The 6,834-nt window shown below is 46.6% G+C and overlaps 1 non-coding gene across 1 annotated transcript; it reads right to left on the bottom strand.

Moving 5' to 3' along the window:
- Positions 1-268: 268 nt before the first annotated feature.
- Positions 269-375, bottom strand: LOC123433663. Its single transcript, XR_006625002.1, has one exon. It is a non-coding gene; the product is annotated as a U6 spliceosomal RNA (small nuclear RNA).
- Positions 376-6,834: the final 6,459 nt, after the last annotated feature.

The raw sequence follows: 6,834 nt of genomic DNA, 5'->3' as shown, positions 1-6,834 counted from the left end.
CGACAAATTCTATGAAAAACAGATTTTGAGAAAATAAATCGGCATCTTGATTCTGCAGAATCCCGGTCGAAAAGAATTGAGCCTATATCCTGAGTGCTGGACGTACGGCCGCGGAAGAGTGCAAGTGCCTACAGCCTACAGGCCTGGCTCAAGACCGGGTACGTGTCAGGACTCAGCAGCATGCAGCATCCATGTGGACCTCTGCATGGTCAAGCGTGTGGTACAGGCGTACAGCAGGCGAGCAACGAGTATGCGCTATATGCCCGTGGTTAGCAGTTTCTTTTTTTTGGTTTGTGCGTCTCATCCTTGGGCACGGGCCATATGCTAATCTTCTTTGTATCATTTCAATTTTATCGGATGTCCCTCTTCACATACAGGCAATACGCATGTAGTATTATCATTTGCAGCAATGCACTGAGACCATGTGTGAAGCAGCGTGGGCGTCCCATGCCGTTAACTTTACATGAGCTCTCTCCAAAACTCTTTTTGAATCTCCAAAAAAAATTATTTTGAATCTGGTGGCGCCAAACAAACCAGGGTCAAAATTATGCAGCTCAATTCCCCACTATTCGCAAGCCGGTGAAACATGAGTTTATGCAACAACAACAAAAAGTTATGGGAATTGTTTATACCCGGCGCGCCGGCCAAGCCTTCCACCGGTCGCGCACGGGACGTGGGATTTACTTTTAATCTAATGGTCCTCGTTCATCCATCCCCGCAACAGACTCTTTCTTAGCCACATATCCAGTGCCTTATCCATCCACCAACCGCTCTTCTTTCTCCTTCAACTCTTCTCCTGGCCATTGAAAAAGCTTCGAGAGCATGGAATGAAAAGTTTTAATTCATGAGAAAAAGCTTCAACCATTGAAAAAGCTTCGACTGTTGGTTTGAAAAAGCTTCATGTCCACGACCATGTCCGACCAGTTCGACCGCGAGATGTGCCCCCGTAGATCCTGACTCGCGATGCTGCAACCGTTGACATAAAATGCTACAACCGTTGATGAATAAGGCTGCAACCATACATATAAAAAGCTATAAACGATCATTGCCATGGCGGAATGCTGCAACCGTTGACCTAAAATGCTTCAATCGTTGATGAAAAAAGATGCAACTGAAATAATAGAGAGTGCATTAATCGAGCGCTGCTAAAAGATAATAGTTGCAACACTTTACAGAAAAGCTTCGACCGTAGAGGAAAAAAGTTCCAACCATTGGAAGAGAAAGCTACAACCATACACTGCACAATCAGAAAAGTTGGAACCGTTCTAGAAAAAACTTCAACTGTATGTGTAAAAAGCTTCAACGAGCGACGACCAGGGGAAAAAGTTTTGACCGCCGCATCCTCTCCTACAAGCAACGAGCTTGACAGCAACACAAGTACCGACGAGCACGCTGGCGAGCGCGCCGACGAGCGGCTCCGACAAGGACGAGCGGCGGCTCCGGCGCACAAGCCGACGAGCACGCCGACGAGCAAGCTACACTGGTGGAAAAAAGGCCTTTGGTCGCGGTTCGCAACTGCCATTAGTCGCGGTTGCGCAACCGCGACCAACTAAGCGCGACTAAAGCCCCCCACCTTTAGTCGCGGTTTCTTAAGAACCGCGACTAAAGGCCCGTCCACGTGGGCGCCAGGCGGCCGTCGGGGCGGAGGACCTTTAGTCGCGGTTCTTCTGGCCAACCGCGACTAAAGGCCGCCACAGGTTTAGGGTTTTAGCGCGCGCCCCCCCCCCCCTAAACCTGTTTTCTGTTTAATTTGTATTGTTTTATTTCTTTTGTGCTTTATTTTAATTTTGAAGGAATTTCATATATTCTACGGTACTACATACATGCATATGAATGTACAATTTCAAACAAATTTGAAATTAGAACCAAAAAGAATTCAAGAGGAATATACAATATATATTCAATATCATCGGATGACCATATACAATTTTGAACAAGTTTCCATACATAATTTAATGCATATAAAGTTCTACGTCCTCGTAATGGTGTTCTCCTTTAGGATGGAGGACTTCCCTGCTGAACCATCCAGCTAGTTCCTCTTGAAGTGGTCGGAAGCGAGCTTCTGGACTAAGCATCATCCGGAGGTTATTCCTCTGAGCATTGGTATCACTCGGAACCCGCTCAGAGGTGTATCTCCGGATCATCTCACAGACATAGTATCCACATAGATTGGTCCCCGCTGGCTGAATATCCCCAGCATTCTTAGGCTTTGACCTTTTGAATTCTAGCTCTTTTTTGAATTCACCGACCTTTGTATCTACGAACCGTCTCCAAACCCTACGAGGCAAAGAAAATTAAATGAACAAGAGAGTTATTAGTTACTTGATATTAGGAAATGAACGAAATAGGCCGATCGATATAGAGCGCAAATGAATGAAAATAATTACTTCTGCAGCATTCTTCTCATGCCGCCCCAAAGCTTTGGATCCATATTCAGAGAGTCGTGGACGAGACATTCTGAGGTGTTAACTTTAATTACTAGCAGAATCCAGTGGAACCTGCGGACACGATACATGCACAGTACGTCATGCATAACTCATCGATTAGCCGGCCACATACCATGCATGGAGTAAACAAAAGAGAATGTGCTCAAGACAGAAACACTCACCCAAAATGGTAAGGAAATAGAATATCACTTTTGAGTTCCTGCTTTGTAAGAAACTGCCACAGGTCTGCCTCCATGTCGGCGGGGTGATGCTCCAACACATGTCCATTAACGATGTGTGGGTCAATGAACCCAACATCATGGATGTTCCTTACTCTGCATTCCTTAATCTTCATTCTGCATGTATAATAGCGGACACAACAATATAGTTAGGACATATATATAGTGCAGGCAATATGAACGAGATGGGGTAGAAATAAATCACTTACAGAACGTAGCAACTGATGATAGATTTGTCGAGATCGCGCAGATTGAAAAGCTGGAACAATTCACTCAGTTCAATTTGTACATAGTAATGTTTGAAGTGATGCTCATGTCTAACTTCCGCATAAATATAATCTTTGGCGTTTTTATTTTTTATGTAACCCTTGTACCATTTCAGCAGACCTTTCATTTGTGGAGGTAGATCCTTTTCCTGCGCAGGCTCGACGAGAGGCCCATTCTTGACATATGTAATTACTACCTCCTTCACTGGCGCCTCATCAAGGCCTAACAGTTCACGAAGAGTAATACCTAAGTTGGCCGCTTGTTCTCTGGCACTCGTTGCAGTCAATCCCTGTGCTGCCGCAGCTTGTATGATCTCGGGGGCATCCGGACCGGCGGCTTCCACTATAAGCGGGGCAATCGATTGTTTACTTTGTTCCCCGAGCTGGGCAACTTGTTTCCCGCTTTTTTTACTTTCGGCCTTCTCCCGCTCTTTGTTCTCCTTGAACATGAGTGCCTGCCTGCGAAGTTCACGTGCATAGTCGTCAGGCAGATTCTTCGCGGCTTGGGACGGTGTGCTCAAAAATGACTTAGCCCACTTCTTTTGCTCATCAGAAAATACTGGCTTGGGCTCGGGCTCTCTTTTCTTCTTGCAGTCCGCCTTCCATTTCTCCAAATCAGCAGCCGCGGCCGCGTCGACTTCCTCGGCACTACGTTCCCAAGGCCTTGTGGGGAGAGGCTTCAGTGATGGCTCCAGTACCTTTGTGGTCTTAGGTACATAAGGGTCCGGGTTAATAATCCAGGACTGCTTCTGCTTCTGCTTCTTTGCCGGAGGTGGATTGGGGGGCGGCGTCTGATCACCCGCCGGACGAGGACTGGGGGGCGGCGTCTGATCACCCGCCGGACGTTGTGGACTGGGGGGCGTCGGCTGACGTGACGGAGGTGTAGGTGAACCGCCACCACCACCACCACCACCACCACCGCCACCGCCACCACCACCACCGTAGGGGGGTGGACTTGTTGTCCTTGGCGCCTCGCCTGGAAACTTGATAAACTTCTTTTGCCATAGAATGAAATGGCGCTTGACATCTCCAAGTCTTTTCTCCCCTTCAGGTGTAGCAATGTCAATCTCCAAGTCCTCAAACCCTTGGACTATGTCCTCCACCGTGACACGAGCATAGCCATCTTGAATGGGGTTGTTGTGGTGGAGTGCTCCAGGTAAACATGGTAAAGCACTGCCGATGGCTACCTTCATGGACATGTTCCCGATAGGATAATACAGATGACATTCTTTCATCTCCTTTATATCGTCCACGGGGTAGCGAGGAGGCTCCGGTGCAGTAATTTCGACCACCAGAGGCTCCGGTGCAGTAATTTCGACCACCAGAGGCTCCGGTGCATTAATTTCGATCGTCGGTGCATCTGCACCAGCCGGTGGGGCCTCCGTGGAAGCCACGCTGCTTCTCCGCTGCTGGCTTCCGAGATCCGCTGGATGATCTTCATGCTGCACCCGAGCTGCATCTCTTTCGGCTACTAGTACACTCATGGTTTTCTTCATCACATCCATTTCCGATGCCAACCGCGCCACAACATCTGCTTCCCGATCCATCTTTCTCTTACGGCTTCTGTAACCGTACGGGTCATCGTTCTGGGGGAACCCTATTTTCCACGGAATGTGCCCCATGCCTCGTACACGTCCTCCGTGTTCAGGATTCCCGAGGGCTTTTGTCAGCGCGTCGTTCTCTCTGTTGAACTTGATCTTCCCCTCTTGAGCATCCCTCATTGCGTCAATAAGGGCTTGGGTGGGTTTAATTAATTTGCCCCGGTAAACACACTCCCCTGTCTCCGGGTTCAGCGTTCCCCCATGCCCGTACCACCAGCTTTTGGCCCTTGGGTCCCATCCCTCCGTACCTGGACGGATTCCTCGCGCCCTCAGCTCGTTCTCCATCTTCTCCAACCTAGGCAACAAAATGTGATACCCTCCTGGCCCCATAATATGATTGTACTCCTTCTTAGCCGCATTTTCCTTATTTTTTTCGATATTTGAATGAACTGCTCCGATTTCTTTTGCTTCACAAATTCTGGCCAATCATGTTTCAGTTTCTCATATTGTCCTTTGAAATCCGGAGTCTTGTTCTGCTTGACAAAGTCATGGGCTAGATTTTGCTTGAATTTCCGGAATGCGTCGGCCATCTTATGAAGAGCGAACTGTTTGACTAGCCTCCTCCTCTCCTTGTTTTCCTCAATCTTGTTACCCTCCTCATCGAATTTGTTGTATTCCGGAGGTAGAACGAAATGTTCCATAAGCTTCTTGAAGCAATCTTTTTTTGTTCTCTTATCGACAAAAGTGAAACCTGCAGCAATTCGTGCCTTCTTTGGCTCATTCCACTCCTGGACGGTGATCGAGACGTTGTCTCTAACAACGGCTCCGCATTGGCTGACAAACTTGGTGGCGTTCTTGCGGGGCTCCAGCGGCCTGCCGGTTGCACTGTCGACAACCTCGATGGTGCATGTTTCTCCTTGTTTCATCGTCTTGGTTGCGCCACGCTTTGACGACGTACTCGATTGTTTCGACGATCCGGCCGAGGGCTAAAATAAGAAAGAGATTCGCGCGCGTTAGTACACACATATTTATTCAAATCAGTTAGTTTGTATCACCAGAGGCTCAATGTATATATATACCTCGGCGCCGGAGGTGGTTGCTACTTCCATTTGAAGATCGTCGTTTATCGACGTTTGTTCGGCATCATCTTGCTGACGGCGCCCTTCATCTTCACCGTCAAGGTTCAGATAAGAAGAGATATCATCTTCTTCTTCTCTGGTCGGCACATATAGAATATCGCCGTTTATGATGCCGAACATATGTGCTTCACCGTCCGGATCATAGTTGTCCATAATCGGGTCAGCTCTATCGTCCGCCATTATGTCAGTCCTGAAAACATGTAGTAAAAACAAATTAATTAAGTGAAGAAGGGGGGCGGTGGCGGTGGCGGTGGCGAAAGGGCGGTGGGGATGCTAGCGGTCGCATCAACTGAGCGTTTTCTTCCCGACGTCTTCTATTCTCAAGATGAAGTGATGACCTCCCTTTCTTTATTTCTTTTTCTTTGTTCTTGCATAGTCTTCCCGACGGCTGTGGCTGAATATCCGACACATGAAAAAGTTTTAACTAGAGTTTTTGACCGTGAACCTGCTGCTTCAGCTTTGCACTGGCCGACCGCCGATTCGCTGGTTCATTTGCTAGTTTTTAATCATAAAAGAAAATACTTTCTTTGTTCCTAAATAATTGTAGTTAAAAAAACTAGACTATCTTTTTTTGACTATAATTATTTAAAAACGGAGGGAGTAAATATTATGTAAGTATCTCATTATTAAAAGAGGAGTTGGTTCCGTTGCCTCTCCTACTCCCTTTGTTTTTTCGTCCCATGACTCCCTCTCTTCTTGGTTTTCTGTTGATTTTTTGATACTCACAATTGATCCCACACATAATTTAAACTACACAAATAAAGTAACTTGAAATAATCTAAAAGATAATTGATACATTCCCAAAATCATGTCCTGCAATAACTCAACCAAAATAGATAGTCTTAAACTCAACCAAAAATGGTGAACTTTTCCAAATTCGCTAATTTTTTTTCAATTTAGATTGATTAATTATTTAAATTGATGATTTTTTAACTCGATGATCTTTTTTATATTCGATGAAACTTTTTCATATTTGATAGTCTCTGTTCTTTTTCATATTCGATGAAACTTTTTATATTCGATGAAACTTTTAAATAGATAGTCTCTGTTCTTTTTCTTCCAAGACGTTCTTCCAAGACGAACTACCCACGGGACGTCGGGATGAGATGTTCGTTCTTGATTTCTGCGAGCCCTGTCGGCATCGATGGGCGCGGGGACGAGGGCGGCTATGAGCGCAGCGACGAGCGCAATGCTTCGAGCGGAGGGGGCAGTAGGCGGCGACA

Source organism: Hordeum vulgare, chromosome 2H, assembly GCF_904849725.1.
Source record: "Hordeum vulgare subsp. vulgare chromosome 2H, MorexV3_pseudomolecules_assembly, whole genome shotgun sequence".
NCBI lineage: Eukaryota > Viridiplantae > Streptophyta > Magnoliopsida > Poales > Poaceae > Hordeum > Hordeum vulgare.
Note: the sequence above shows the minus strand (reverse complement) of the source record. Positions and strands in the feature narration are given on the sequence as shown.